Source organism: Brienomyrus brachyistius, chromosome 25, assembly GCF_023856365.1.
Source record: "Brienomyrus brachyistius isolate T26 chromosome 25, BBRACH_0.4, whole genome shotgun sequence".
NCBI classification, from domain to species: Eukaryota; Metazoa; Chordata; class Actinopteri; order Osteoglossiformes; family Mormyridae; genus Brienomyrus; species Brienomyrus brachyistius.
This window is the reverse complement of record NC_064557.1, coordinates 10,892,692-10,909,311: the sequence shown is the minus strand read 5'-3', so window position 1 is coordinate 10,909,311 and position 16,620 is coordinate 10,892,692. Positions and strand designations below refer to the sequence as shown.

Genomic DNA, 16,620 nt, shown 5'->3' with positions numbered 1-16,620 from the left:
CATGTACTATTACACCTCTGGTAGCATGCCATACATACTTACACAGGTCTTCTCCTTTTACCTGCCCCCTGCGCAGCCCACAGTATTCACTCCAGTTGCATTATGAGCACAGATGGACCTGGCTCCTCCAATCTGCTGCCCAGATCAATTTATGTTAGTGGCAAGACTTGTACCTACCAGAGAGAATCATTTCATCTCCCAGACACCTAGAAGTCTGCTCTAATAAGCCTCCACCAACTGTTCACATTTATTTGTTAAAAGGTTAGCCGTGGACACTGAGGGGGTCGCAGATCGGAGTGCAACACCTACGTAATTATTTGCCGTTGATATTCGGCCATGGAAATCTTAGTGGCCTTTTTAATAAAAGTCTGATATGAAGAAAAAAAAGAATGCAATGACATGCAAACGGCAGGCCAGCACCTGCTTTTCGATATTATAACCCAAAACAGCCAGGGGTACCCTACTGGAAAACAAACATTAATATTAAACACTAACGCTACCCAGAGAGCAGCTGGCTTAATTAGCAGCCCTCTTCGATCGTCTCTACATTTATTGCTTCTGTTGTTATTGTATTTTTTTTTGTCAATACGGCTTGCATGTTTTTCCATTTACAGCTAAACACAGACACCGCCCTCAAAAGTTTGCTTTACTACATTTCGCTTTTATGCAAGTCCTGAATCAGCATCTGTTTTTAGCTAACCAAAAGAAATTTCAGGATTTTCACTTTTATGGAAAAAAAGGAAAAAAGAGAAAATAGCATTTAACATTAGATATACAGTCATGCAACACATAATGACATTTCTGTTAACGATGGACTGCATATACAACGGTGGTCCCTTACGATAATGAGTCGTAGAAGTCCACACTGACAATGGGTCGACGTCAATATTTGAAATTGACTTTTAAAAAATTATTATTTTCATAGAATTACCTTTGATTCCTAAAACGCAGCAATTCATTATAACAAATGTTTTCCTTTAATATCACTAAAATAATTATGGTAGTAGTTCAAATTATCATAAAACAAAAAAGTGGTTTTACACCGTGCAAAGTTTCGATTGTATACCTGCAGTGGTATACCATCGAACAAGCACCTGAAGAGGAAAGGCACAGGTGCTATTCTGGATGATGGACAGCCAGAAAAGGCAAAAGGCTTCTAAATATCTTTTGTCCTTCTAACTGCTAAATACACTCATTATTAAAGCCATGAAGTCTGAGCTTATTCTATGTTGATTAATGATGCCAGGGTGTGTGTTCGGCTTGTTGGAACTAGTGTTGTCATCGTAAGCTAAAACTGAAACAAACTATCCATCAATCCATCCATTTTCCAAGCCCTAGGGGGTCGCGGGGGGTCCGGAGCCTGTCCCGGAAGCTATGGACACGAGGCAGGGAACAACCCAGGATGGGGGGCCAGCCCATCACAGGGCACATGTACACACCATTCACACACACATGCACTCTGATGGGCAATTTAGTAACTCCAAATAGCCTCCGCATGTCTTTGGTCTGTGGGGGGAAGCTGGAGTACCCGGAGGAAACCCCACGACGACATGGGGAGAACATGCAAACTCCACACACATGTAACCGAGGAGACTCGAATCCGGGTCCCAGAGGTATGAACTAAAATTAAATGAAAATTATATTTACGGGGCGGCATGGTGGTGCAGTGGTTAGCACTGTTGCCTCACACCTCTGGGACCCGGGTTCAAGTCTCCGCCTGGGTCACACGTGAGTGGAGTTTGCATGTTCTCCCCATGTCATACTCCGGTTTCCCCCCACAGTCCAAAAACATGCTGAGGCTAATTGGACTTGCTAAATTGCCTGTTGAAATGCATGTAAGAGTGAAAGGTGTGTGAGTGTGCCCTGCGATGGGCTGGCCCCCCATCCTGGGTTGTTCCCTGCCTCATGTCCATAGCTTCCGGGATAGGCTCCGGACCCCCCGCAACCCAGTAGGATAAGCGGTTTGGAAAATGGATGGATGGATGGATTATATTTACAAAAAAAAGTATTGCCACATGCCTTTTACCTTGTTCAACCAAGTATCTTTTAAAAGTTATCGCTGCTGAGCTGTCTGTTTCTTCATCACCACTTCAGTGCTTATCGTTTCCATGATTCACCAAACAATTGCATACGGCCGGCTCTGCTAACTAAATTTAATAAGCATAAGGATATGCTGAATATATGCATATAACTAACTTTTAGGCATCACAATACGCATCTCATTATTATTTTAGGCAGACAGTCTGCTTATCAAACTGTGGGCAAAAATAATGTCTGTATAGTGTCGAAAAGCTGTCGGCCGTTATCTAAAGCCTTGCAATGACATACAGTATTTTCTTGTTAAAATAAAATTAAATTAAATGGTCAAGTTTATTTTCAGGAGGAAAATTGTCTACATTAATCGACCAATCGGTAAAATACTTGATAGATTAATCTATAGAAAAATAGTTGTTAGTGGCAGCCCTAATGTATTTACTATTCTGTACATTTTATCATTGATTAGATTAACCATTTAGATTGGTGTGTAGTAGTCCGATACTATTTAGGTTTGTGTAAGTACACTCTATGATGTTCTCACAATAGTGAAATTGCTTAACGACGTATTTCTTAGAATGTATACCTGTCAGTCATTAAATGACACATGATTTTTACTCTTAGTGTCATTTTAAATATTATGTGCTATTCAGTAGGTTATTTTTTCAATCTGAAAATGCTCAAAAAAATTTCCCATATAAATTAATAATTGCTTCTTCACTATACGCCATTTCAGCTTTCGAAAGGTTTCACAGGAACGCTCTTCTTTTGGATAGCAGGGAAGACCTGTATAGCGTTAGAAGGTACCCTCCCTCACTAGGACTGGCATCCCTTCAGGTTACAACTCCACACCCTAACCTAAAGTACCTAAAATGCCAATCCAGCAAAGAGTTTTGGCTCCGACTTAAGACAGGCAGCCAACATGAGGCTCTGTAGTGGCCAGGCGACACGAAGGGGAGCATCTCTTTGACATCTGCATACCAGAACAGGAACCCAGACTGCTTTCTCAAAGAGCCATTGGAAGTTTCTCAGCTTCTTCATAAAGCCAATTTAGGGTTTCTCCCATTCGTCAAGTCCCCCTGGAAATTGAGAGAAACTTCATGGAAACCTCCACTGACAGATTCACACTCCCAAATCTAATGTCAAGTGTTACTCTGAATGGGAAAGTCCAAAACCTATCTGCCTCTTCCCTGTAATGGATTTTTAGTACTTTAATGCAGATTTATGAAAACTCAGCCACTCAAGGAGTACAATCACATGACTTAACTATGGGTTTTTTATTAATTCGATTAGGGCTGCCCGATTATGACGCTAAAAATGCGTCGACATCAATATTTTAAATCGAGCCATCTTTTTAAAATTACTTCTAATAAAATTACCTTTATGAATTCTAAAATGTTTCATTTTATTATAACAAATGTTTTCCCTTAATATCCCTACGTAATTATGGGATTAGTTCAAATTACCATAAAACAAAAAGGTGATTTTACACTGTGCAAGGTGCGATGGCATACCACGTCGGTACGAGTCGAAGAGATAACACACAGGCGCTATTCTATACCGCCAGAATAGGCAAAACCACCGTGTTACCTATTCATGTTTATTAAATTACCATTGGTACGGAGAGCTTTTTAATATCTTTTGTCATTGTAGCTACTAAATACGCTCATTATTAAAGCCATAAAGTTGTCTGCCTGCTACATGAGAATATCCATTGAATAAGTGTTTGTAAAAATGTTCTGGCTAAAACCTGGGCTGTGTGCGCGTTCATGCGCGTTGGAACCAAAACGGACACTAAAGAAGAGATTAATTCGAGAACATAAATAAAAAGGAATTTTTATATTTAAAAAAAAAAAAAAAAAAAAAAACACGTGTCGGAATTTAATCTACAAAAAGTACCACCACACCACCAACATCGTTTTACCCTGTTTATCCACAGTATCTCCTCTTTTAAAAGATGTTGGTGCTGCTGGTCTGTCCCTATCTTCATCGCGACTTCAATGCTTATCGCGTGTCACATGTGGCATGCTCCGCTAACCGAACAAACCACGAGGATACACCAAATTTATCCATATTACTAACTTGTGGGCATCACAATACGCATCTCATTAATATTTTAGGAATACTACTAATCTGTTTATCGAATTGTGGGCGAAAATAATGTTCATATAGTTCCGAAAAGTTGGCGTACATACAAGTTTAAAACTAAAAAATTAAACGGTCAAATTGATTTTATGGAGGAAGATCAATTCGTTTAGATTAATAGACCAATTTATAAATTGAATACAATAAAAAAGTCGACTGATTAATCTAAAAAAATAATCATTAGTTGTAGTCCATCACTTGATGAATGAGGGGGGTTATTTTGTAGGACGACTTTCACTATAACTAAAGGAATCACTGCTGTCTGTTGGTTCACTGGAATCTTTTTCTTTTTGTGCGACTTTAGCAAGCAACCTATGAAATGACAACCGCTTTTGCCTCGTCAAACATTCATCGCTGGCACTGCTACGCCCTTATTCGGGTGGTGCTTTTCTACTAAATTTTGAATATACGAGTGAGGCACGCCGACCGAGACCGAGCATGGGAGACGATTACCCACAATCCCGCAGCGAGAGAGAGAAGAACCATTGGCTCAGTTGTGCTCACGTGATGCTAGGCAGACAAAGCCTATACGTAATACTCCTATTGCAAGACTCGCTCGTGTATCGAGTTAAAATTTCTTCTTTTTTTTTGCTCGTCTTGTAAAACACTCGCAGATCCAAGGTTTTACTGTAATGTGTCCGTGCAGAGACGACCCTGCTGAGAACTGCGCAGCCGCTACTCTGGCTCACGCCTTGTGCAGCCTGACAATTACGCAGTCCAACGACCTCTGCATTTTCATTTGATTAACAGAGGGACAGCTCCACAAATACATATAGACCTCTCTGAGGCATGCAGGAATGTTACTTGAAGAAAAGTTCAGGATGTGGATGAGGCATGATATCCAGATATCAAACATTTTATGTCCCTGCAAGGACCCAGCAAGTAGCCAGCCTGACCTGTGTTGCTATAATAAAGAACAAAATTTCAGCATTGCATCCTCACAGAGGTCCAGGTAAAAAATATTGACGTTTTCACACAGTGAATGTTTATAATCACCATAATTACCATCATCATCGTCATACAAAGCACAAAAACACTTATGATTTTAACTAATAGGGTAGAACCCTAGGTTCCCTCACAAACTGAACCAGACTTTAGCCAGCAGGCTACACTGTGCTCCCCCTATATCCCTAAATCTTCCAATATCACTCTCAATATAATCAAATTAGAATTACAAAGAACTGCAAAAAAGACATTAATTAGCAACACACCAAACTGCAAGAATAAACCATATATTCTCCAAAAAAATCCTATTTGTAAAGACTCATTCAGAAAATGCAGGTACCACCTCAGAAAATATATATCTAGACAGCAAGTGGGTGATGGTTTTCATTCTTTCCACTCCAGGAATACAAAAATTCTTAAGGGTGGGATAAATTTATAATAAACATCAGAAGAGCATAATCAAATTGGCTCCACTGTGTTCAGTGCGGGCCTGTCCAATTATCTGAGATAAAGCTCAAGCCCGTATTCACGCCGTAATGCCAAGTGCATCCTCAGCAGTGGCCCCAAATGGAAATGACTGACAAAATCCATGTTTAAGCCATGGACTTATGGAGAAGCATCAGTAGATTTTGTTTCAAAGCGCTCATCTATAAGAGAGCCTAAAGAAGCCTTTGTTTACCACACAACAACAACATGACATATTCACACGGGATGCCTGATGACAGGCGGACGGATATTGACAAGAAAGAGGGGCAAGACTCAGCCTGCTGTGAAATCAACAGATAAGACCAATGGCAGTAGCAAGTCGGACCTCTTTGTCAGAGATTCATTATCAGAAACATGTTTGGATCAAGAATTTCCACTGTCAACATTGCTGGGTTCAATGACAGGAAGCCATGGCTTTTGAGGGGCTGGTTGCATATATTTCATGCAAACTTTCACCTCAATAACCAATAAACAAATCACTTAAATGATGGTGGCCTCACAGATCCTTCTTTTTGGGCCTCCCTGTATAACTCTGTAGTACTAACAAAGGTCATTCAGTGATTTGATCTGTTAAAGCTTAAATCACAAAAACCTTCAGCAACATATCTAACCTGATGGGGGTGCTGAAAAGGACATTATGAGAGGCACGTGCACGGTCTGTCCGGATCGATATGGTGGGCTGGGTGGCGTTGGCTCACAGAGGCAGCATCTGCCCGCTCGCCTTTCATCTTCTGCGGAAGCAGCAGTAACGCTGATACCATCGCCGCAGCCACGCATCGATCAGGTCGCCGTGACTACAGTTACACATGGCAACGCGGAACAAAAAAAAAAATGTAAAATTTGCACACACATCAGTGCGCCCATAAATGCAGGAAATCGAAAGTCTGGTTTTTCTGACAGCGGTTTCGATTCTTTGGTCACAGTGCTTGGCTTTGACCGGTGCCCAGATGGATGCGACCATAAAATCTGATCCGTAGTGCCTCACATTTCGAATTCTGGAAGTTAAATGACACAAATTAAGGCTTGCCTGGCCAAAAATGGCAGCGAAAGGAGGGAAAATGCAAGATGCAATGGTTCTGCTAATTAGGGACGTTCCACGGGGACACTGCTCTGGGTCTCTCTCCCAACACCAGCTATGGACCAAGATGGCAGCAAGTTTAAAATCTGAAGGGGCCGCACACATGCAACACTAATCAGCTTATCTAGCATCCAGACAGGTGCCTGCACACTTTCTCTTCATAGTGAGTTTTTTTCTGACGAGTCCTTTATAAGCATTTTAACTTCCTTATTAGTTGAGGGCCAGGCCACTAACATAGACTATGAGCAATTTCTCAACCTGTCCACTTTTGGTCACAAGTCCAGAACCATAACAGCTTTAACATCAGCTGACAAGCTACCATAATGTTGTGTTTGTACTGGACTCAAAATACCAGGAATTGATATAAGGGAATCGCTGCACAGTACCCTACAGACTGTGAAACACACAAAGCACATGGAAATGGGGCCAAAACACAATCTAATTTAACGCTACATGGCCATAACTTAATTTATAACAACATCACTATAGCTTACTAGTTGACATGCCAAAGCTTAATTCATTTTCCAAGAAGAGCGCCCCCTGCTACCTGAGCTCAGGCACAGTGCCGTCAAATTTCGCACTGTCCAAGTTATTCCCGAGGCATCGTTCTTCAGTTTTCAGCCTCCTTCGTGACAGACCAGCAACCTGCCCTATTTCATAAACCCCCTCCTCCACCCCCGGCAACCGACCACCGGTCAGGAACTCATTTGTCTAGCCCGATCTGACAAAAAGGCGGAATTGCCCGGTGTCTCTGGTTGTCAGAATGTTCTTTTTTCCTATTGCCCCCCCCCCCCCCAACGATTCTGCCACATTGCTATAGAACCCACAATCTCCTTCACCCCAGTACCGGGGGGTACAGTACCTGCAAGAGCTGCAAAGCCAAGGTGGAGGGAAAATGAGCCAAATAGCAAAGATTCTACCTTATTTATTCATCAACAGGCCTTGTACATGATACCTAGCACAATGCATAAGCACAATTCAAGAAAAACCCAGAACAGGTAGGAATTCCAAAAGAATGAGCTTAGTCATCACCATGAACATTATCAAAAAACGCGTGCAGAACAAGAACCAACCACCACTTCAAATATGAGCTCCAAATACCTGATGTATTTTTTAATTTAGTATGTGTGCCGTCTGTTACTGTCAATTGGGTTTTAGGTACCATTCTTTCTAGATATGAAGATTATGTCTCCAGAAGTGCCATTTTCTTGTCCTGAAAAATACCACCGTGATGAAACTGCAAGCAGGTTTAAAAGCTGTAATTTAGATGCATTTAGCCTACAATGTTTAATAAGGTGGGCCGTTTTAATGATATCCCAGAGAAGTCACAGGGCCGTTTCAGGTTTGAGGTGCTGGCAGTAAGCACCAGCAGGATGCCACTAATTGCTTCTCACTGAGATTCAAAGGCAAGTCTTCCCGTTCGATGAAAACGGCCAAGTAAAGCTGCGTGTCATCAGCCGGAAGCAGAGTTTCATGGGAAATAATGAAACAGCGGCTTCCCAGGGGCCACAGTAGAATATCAACCCATCCGCCCCCCCATCCCCACACATCCTTATTCTGAGCATCCTTTTCATTTTGCCTGGACATGGCCTGATCCACCACTACGTCTCTCCAATCCAGCCCCACAGTATCATGGAATAAGTTAATGCTCGCAAAACAAACCAATTGCTACTATTAAAGTGGTTTCAATGCCAATGCTCATCCTTCAGTATTTTCTGTTTTTTTATAATAATTCCAGTAGGTATGAGTTTAGCCACAAACACTCCCAGTGAGCTTTGAAACATACTTCTCAGAGTGCATCCCCTTTCCAGGGTTCAGTCTGTATTTTCAATGTGACAGACCACCCCATTTGCCATGTGCAGTTTACACACTCATTAAAAAAGGTTTTTTCCAATCTAAACAAATATGCAAGCCAAATATGTCACATGTCCAGCTGTTTCATTTTATAGAAATACAAAGAGGTTACATGACAGCAGTCTGGTGTACAGCAGGTGACTCTTTGACGCAAGCACCTCAATATCAACACACATTACGTAGTAACGTTTGTGTGAAAGCAAAGCAGGACTCATGGCAAAACTGGCCCACGCGGCCACCGTGCTCCAGATTAATGTCACATAATTCTTAAGTGCAGGACTGAGCACCAGCATCAGGGATTCACTGTCACGTCCAGGAGAAGAACCTCCAAAAATGAACAAGTATCTAGCAATGTTCTGTGGAATGCTGTCCATGCTATGAGTTAAGCTGACCTTCCTTCACGTGTTGTTTGGGAAGAATGTTCATGAAATCCTGCAGAAAGCCATAGGAAGGATAGATGCCCCAGGCACCTCCCCAGCTAACGGAAGGCCAGCTAATTAAATTATTTTAACAACCTGCTAACAAAAACCATCTAAATAATTTTCATTGTATCATGCGACTTGTGGGTTTTTGGGCCCCCCAGTTGACTGTGCAGTGGGAAGGTTCTGTAATCTGTCTGCAATTTCAGCAGAACACACGGAATGGCCTGAGTATGTCATCCCTGCACCCAGAAATTCGGATACTTCTCCCAGACCATACATTGCAGTTGGAGTTTAACACTTGCACGCCTCTCTATTACATATCCATCCGTTAATTAATAACCTGCTATTTCTGACCTGAGGGCAGCATCACCATGGCAATAAAAATCACTGTATCCCGGGGGTGATGGGGGATGATTACTGCATCAGTTTGCATTTTTCCCCTTTAAAATATACACGGGCCTTTCTTCCCTAAATGTTAACAAGGATACCGAAGTGAAAAATTCAGGTAAACTATGTTTTGGAGCATGACTATACCATGCACACAATCACAGTGGATGAAGGAGGGCAGCATTTGTACTGCAGAAAAGGCGCATTTCCCACAGCATCCAAGTTTTCAATAAACGACAAGGGAAAAATACACGTGAAACTTTATACGTTTTACCTCTAAAGCGGATTTCCTGGATCTTGGGCCGAATGCATTTGTGTCTGTGAGAAACACATAACCCCAGGTCTCATTGCTACAGCCGGGCGACCCGCCACACACATCACTTCCCTCACCAAGCAAACCGGCCCTGGGATGTGGGGAGCCGAGGCGGCGAATGGGAAGGGCGGGTTACCGTGACCTGGTGAAGGCGACACCAGCTTAGCGACAAGCCGGCGGTCGTGTAGACATGGCGTAACGTCTCTCGCACCGACAGCAAGTGACATAGGCCAGCGCGTGACTGAAATCCGTTTCCCGCCTAAGCGAATGCGTGTCTCCAGTTCCCCGCGCGCCGATCTCGTTTTAAATGACCGTGTCCGCTTCAAAAGACACCGCGGTAGAAAGACTGACGGCACCCAGGAACGGTGTGAGTCGCCAATCAGAGGGCGTGCAATAACTTCAAAACTGTTTACGAACAAGAAAAACTCATAAACACGGGCTTTAAAACTTATAAAATGCCACATGAAACGCCTGACTCACTAAAGATGAGCAGCGCGTACTGTAACGGGGACAAGCCGTAAACGCACAAAGGTTAATAATGGAGTTACACACCTCTGTCACCGCCTCATTCCATTGTGTGGAGAGGAAGACAGAGAACAAATGGCACACATTCAGCCTGTCATTTAAAGCAGTCAGCCAGACGAGAACAAAACACGCACCCCCAGCTAAGAGAGAGAGCGCAGGTACCCAAAAAGTGCGTCTGTAGCGGACCACTGAGCCGGAGATTTTCAGGTGTAATAACCGAATCCATACAAACCCATAAAAGGATCACAGTGCGCTGACACTAGACAAGCAGCTATAATGCAAATGCACAGACTCTCTCACCCAGAATTGCCGGTTAGTTAATCTGCGATGTTTTCCAGCCACTCTAAGCTTTCAGCATTGAACATACTACGGCCACGCTCATTTCAGGGCGGACTGACGTTTTCGTTTCCCATCTTTACTTTTTTAAAACTTGATTTAAAAGCGCTTTGGCTCAGATACCCCACCTTAACGTCGTCTGCGCCAAGTCCCAAGACGCAGCATGACAGGACCCGCGTCGAGCCGCGACATACTCGGCTTTTTACACGGTATAACAGGGATGCAGTATGAATTTTAAAACGGCGTTTTGTTCTCGGTGTCTCTCCCCGACAATTCAACTGTATCCACACACGAACGCGTTAGAAATAAATAATACCAATTATTAACACGTGATTTAAAATAATAAAATTACAATGAAAATCAAATGGCAGCTGGGTAAAACAGACGCCATGTGTATGTATCCTAAACAGCAATCCTTTTTTGAACCTTTCCATATTCCGAGGTTCATAAAAAAAAGACAGGGCCTGCAGATCTGAGCCAGGTATCATAGCTCCCCAAGACACACTTTTGAGTTTTTAAGAGAGAAAACTATGCATTGGGTAAAGAGTCCGTTACAGAGGGGCATCATGACAGATTCTGGCAGGCTTTGTTACAGCCCGTTTTGTGGTGTAGTTGAACACACTAAGAGCAAACTTTTAATAAAGAGGCACACATGCTGTCAAGACCACGCCCCCTCATCATCCACGTGTGCTTCCCTGATTGTGCCCACCTGTTTCCTGTTATTTCGCTTTGTCTCACATATACAAGTCCACGTCTTCCTCTGTTGGGTGTCCGTCGTTGATGTTAGTGGATGTATCATCGTGATGTTTGCCCTGTCTACCCCGCTCAAACCCCGGCTATCCTGTATTCCACCTGCCTGCCTCGCCCTTCGCCGCTTCCTGCCTGCCCGTTCACCGCGATAATCACATTTGCAAGGTCATCAAGTAAACTCAAGGTCACAGAGACCGTAATTATGACTAATCATTAAAAACAGAAAGAATGAGGCTTTATTACTCACTTGTGAGTAAGATTTTTAAAGAGTGCCAATTGCAGGCTGCTGTCCATTTTTTATTCGGTTGAATCCCATCGAGTCAAACTGAACTGCATGGTAATCGTTCTCATGGGCTTCAGCGATGGGTTTCAGCGATGGGTTTGTCCAATCAGTAGTAGTAATTTAAAATAGCTGTTGGCTTATACATGTCATTCCCTTCAGACAATCACACAGTATAAATGTGTTCAGAGACAGAAACTTCCTTAAAACCATACCTGCATCCTTCAAGACAAACATAAAACCACTGTCAGAGTACAGTACATATTACTACATATCGCCACCCTGTAGGACAGGAAAACACCGCTCCCCTCATGCATCAAGCCAGGTTCAGAGCTGGGGCTGGACATGAGGCTGGCAAATCAATTCTGTCAGGATGAAGACACCCAGTGAACGGCATGCCGATACCGGTCAACACAACAAATCGATCTAATTGCACCCCGGCGTCATCGCTGGATTCGGCTCTCTCCGTGTTTCAGAGTTATATTTTCTAGCTCTGCGGTGGAAATGACACTTCCTCTCTGACGGGGATCACGGCGAGATCCCACCCCCCCCCCCCCCCTACACACCTACCTCATTTTTATTCATTAAACACGAGCGACTGTCTGCACCCAGGATAAGTGTCCCAGGGTCACTGTGCCGAAGGGCGTTTTTTTTTTTCTCTCCCCACTTTCGCGGGGAGATGGCTCTGTGATCAAGCTATTCCATGGAAACACGGTTATGAAATATGAGCGGACATATAGGGCTCCCCTCTGTGCCTCCCTGCTGGCAGAGAGCAATCATTAACACGAATCAAACTAGGCGCACCATGAAGGCAAGTTTAAGTATTCAAAAATAATCCACTGTTAACCTACATGTTAAATGCCCTCAGTAATCTTGGGTAAACATCCATGCCACCAATATGAAAACAAACACATCAGTTCTAATAAAGCGGAACAGAATATGGGGTTCTCTTAAATTTATAGGTATCGTCTTAGGAGGTATTTCCCTTTTATTAAAAAATATAACAGTGGTCCCGGGTGGCCGATTTGACCCACACCATGCTCCAGGAACCTTGTGACAGCACAGAACCTTGTCTCTTTCGCTCCTGGGCTTTGAAGAGGTAGATGCAGGGATTGGCTCCTCTGAGGCTCAGACGGGCTTCATCTCAGGCTCCGGAGCTTGCTGGGACCACGGCAGGCTGGGTGTTTCTCTGAGGAGGAGGGTCATGGAGCAGCGGGGGGGGAGCAGGTGAGCTGGAACAGGCCCCACTCCTCAGGAAGGGCGAGCATTTAAAAAGAAATTGAACTAACATTACCCCCTCCTCACGCTTCAGATTTCCTCCTGAGCCAAAGTCGTCAAAGGTTATTGTTTGACGGGCTTAATTAAATGAGGGAGGAGACCTGATATTTGCATAACGGGGAGGAATGCAGCCCGACAAACTTTTAATTATTCATAGGTGAGACAGGACCCCAGAAACGGCGTCGGGAGAGCGCGTGTAGAGAGGCGAGCAGCACGGCCGCACCAGACTTGCCGCCGTTTGCTTTGCGGGTCGTCGGGTTCCTCCCTCATTAACATACAGGGACACCAGCCTCACATGAGGCAGGGTCCGCAAATCAGTTTCCCAAAACGTGACACCCCTCTCATTTTCACCACTTGCAACAGAGGCACAGTGTGACTGGCTTGCTTAAGCAGCGTCAGAGAGGCCAGCCAGCAACACATCAAAATGCCACAGCTGTAGGAAATACACGGTGAGCAAGAGTGACCCCATATTCCTGCTAAAACACAGGCACATTTAGATTTTGCACCACAATTACAGGGCTGCTCTAACAGCCCTTCCAAAGGCTCAACTACTGGGCTGCTCACTGACAGAGTCAAGCGGTTTCTTAAGGGAATAAATATTCCTAAATAGCTAACGGTCACCAGACGCTGTAATGGCGATGATGATAAGTAGGACGGTAGGGGAATGGGCGGCTGGCGGGTCTTATTACCGCTAAAAGCCATGGGATTCGGATTACATCACCCTGCTCGCAGCCGTGGCCAGCGCAGCCTGATGGTCAATGCTAGGCGGAGCGGGGAAGTCATTACGTGCGTCTCAAAGCTGCCGGTCTGACAGGGGGAGGCAGAGGTGTGGAGCGCCTTACAGGAGAAGAGGAGAGGAGGAGGATTCCCCGTGCGCTCACGAGGGCCACGTTAACAAACCCCAGCCCTGGGTCATGCAAGCTGGGAGGGCAGACCATAGATGATGCCGTTTGATTTCTGTGAGCGTGTGTTTCACCATAAAGGGCCTTTTAACCAGAACTAAGGCAGCATATCTATACACATTTCAAGCTTTCTAAGCTTGCAAAAAAAAATTCAAATTTTTTTTAATATATATAGTTTAGTTCTTAAACAGTGAAGGGTGGGGACTGGCAAGGTATTTTTTAAGATCGTTGTTAAACATTTATTTCCGTTGCTTAATATTACAGAGACAAAATGGGGGGGATTTCAAAATCAATTGCCACGGACCAACCGGAGTCATTATGTGGCATTTAGGAAAGATTGTTTTTAACCCTAGCAGCACCATGCAAGTGGGAATTCACCCCTAATGCTGATCAATAAAACAACCCTGCAATTTGTTAAGTAATCTAAACGTCCTTGGGGAACACTGACCCACACAGACTAGAGAAAAAACAAAACAGGGAAAATAATGAAGTTCAAACAGTTGTACAGGGTGTCAAATTCAGTACGTTCGTGCTCTTTGGGATTTTTATCATTCTGTTTTGACAGAAACAAAGGCGAGAAAATCTCACAATATCTGTCAAATAAATGTGAAATAAACTGTCAGATAAATTCCATTTATAGACAGGGCACGTTGTGGCAGGTGAGAGCCAAATGGGTGTTTACTCAAACCCTCCTTTTGTAATATCGATCGAGGCCCCTATATGAGCAGCTAAGCAACATGCACATTTCATGCATGGCAAGCAGGCAAGGGCCTACGCCAGGAGTCTGCGGGCGACGCTGTGTCCCACCCGCCGCGAAGACTTGCCACCAAACCTGAGGCGCTGTTTCACAAGCGAGCCATGCGGCTGCCACACCTCATAAAACATTTGTCTTGTTTAAACGTGGCCGTGATATGAACTGAGATGTCACACCATGTACAACAAGTCAGGCTCTGAGTCTCCCCTCGTATCGCTGGTTCTACTGGTCCATTGCGATCCTTCTGACACTCGCTAGGCATCGTTTCCTGATTCAGCTCCTTTCCCTACCACAAGTTTCTGGGAAACGTCTCCCCTCAGGAACACTGCCGGAAGTATGCGGATAGCTTTGTGACAGATTTCTAACTGCAATGCCTGAGGTCAGCCACATAGCACTGACTGCATTGTAAGTGACGTCTGTGACCTTTGACCTCATACATATACCCCACCCCTTCACATGATGTTAAAGAGCGGCACTTGGGGGGGGGGGGGGGGGGGGGGCTGCATTTGTGGAGAAAGGCCAGCTTTCTTTAAAGGGAGTGACTCCTTGGTTGTAGGAAGAAAAAAAAACGGGAGGAGGGAATTAATGAAATGACCCCTAAGAATATCAAGCCTGGCTTCTGAGAATTAAATGCATCTCTTAAAGACTTTTCCACCCCTCTCGTCTGTTCTCCCGCCGACCTTTCTGAGGTATTTACCCGTGGATTAGGGATGCGTTCGAGCCAATCCTTTGTGTCAACTAAAATATAGCGAACAGAGGAAAGCAAACAAGGCCCAAGAATTATTCAAACAGAAAGGTCATAGTGGGGCAGACAATGAGCTCTCAATATCACATCAGCACTAAATCAATTTGCCATTATTACTAATTCATGCCTTTTTTTTTTAATCCAGCTTTAAAAAAAAGTGACTTCGTGTCTAAAGAGATGTGGGGAGTGACCCCGCCAGCCGGCGTTCCCTGCATAACAAACATCGGTCAGCCTGGGGAATGCCACCACACACAACCCTGTCATGTGACTCAAGAGCACAGGCGCGAGCTCACGGGCCCCTGCATGGAGTCGCCTTCAGCAGAACAAACACACCTCCCACATGTCCAATAACCACCAAACCGACAATGCGGCAGCCAGAAATATTACCTCCCGTTTTTAGGCTATTTTTTTCCCACACGTACTGAATGTTGGCTACTTTATCAAACCAGTCCTTCAGAACTAGATGATGCTATTTTTCTTCTGTTTATCTATAATTTTAGCTATAAACTCCCCCCCCTTCCCTATTTCACCGACGAATTCTTTTCAGTAAAAGCTTGCAGCAAACACGCGATTTGTTCCAACTCGGTTACGCAAGATGGATGCTCATGAACATCCACAGTCTCCCATCTTAAACTGGCCTTGCGCCATATACAGTCCCTGCACACGTTGTCCACAGCCTCTGACCCCCATAACGGGCCCTGGACCCTGTCACAAAAGCGGCTAATTAAACAGTGCTACATTAAGAACTTTGTTGAGTTTGGTGCCAAGTTCTACTCCTCGCTTCCAAGGCTGGGGGTGTCACGGGAACGCACACACAGTCACTCTATGAACCTGTAGCGGAAAAAAAACACCTTCCCATCCGCCACAGAACTAAAAGCTCAGCACTAATGACCCAATGATGGCGACCGGCCCCAGGATCACGCCTCCAGCCCACGTCCCACAAAAACAGCACTGGCCTGATGTGCTACCATGCCCCGGAGTAACCCTGCCGAAGGGCGAGTGTGTGTCGTTTACATGGAAACAGCGACGGGCATTAATCACTGAGAAAGCATGACGGCTGCTCGCTTTCACCGCGTAATGCATCTTTAACGCGCCTACAAAAACAATATGTTTTGATTTATTCCTATCTGGCTGAAAAATTACACACAAAAAAAGGGACAGAAGAGGATCGTCATTAAGCGTGAGCATTTACGGGGCTCCAAGAGGAACACGCCAGGACTAATATGCACTTTAGTTTGGGAACTAACAGAGTTAGACCAGTGATGGGGTCATGTAAGCTGATACCAGAGAACAAATGGTTGCTTTCAGAGTCGTGGAAATTTAGCAAATGGAATTATATACAGATTTAAAAACAATTTATCTTCGGCAGTAATGCCACTAATTTAC

At 44.2% G+C, this 16,620-nt stretch overlaps 1 protein-coding gene across 1 annotated transcript in view; it reads right to left on the bottom strand.

Annotated features, from left to right (window-relative positions):
• Positions 1-9,893, bottom strand: part of tenm3 (teneurin transmembrane protein 3) — a 303,357-nt gene extending 293,464 nt beyond the window's left edge. Inside the window, exons 1-2 of the mRNA XM_048996054.1 lie at positions 9,801-9,893; positions 9,626-9,669 (exon numbers count right to left, since the gene is read on the bottom strand). The gene's annotated coding sequence lies outside the window, so the exon portion shown is untranslated. The remainder of the gene's footprint in view (positions 1-9,625; positions 9,670-9,800) is intronic.
• Between the last annotated feature and the right edge of the window lie 6,727 nt (positions 9,894-16,620).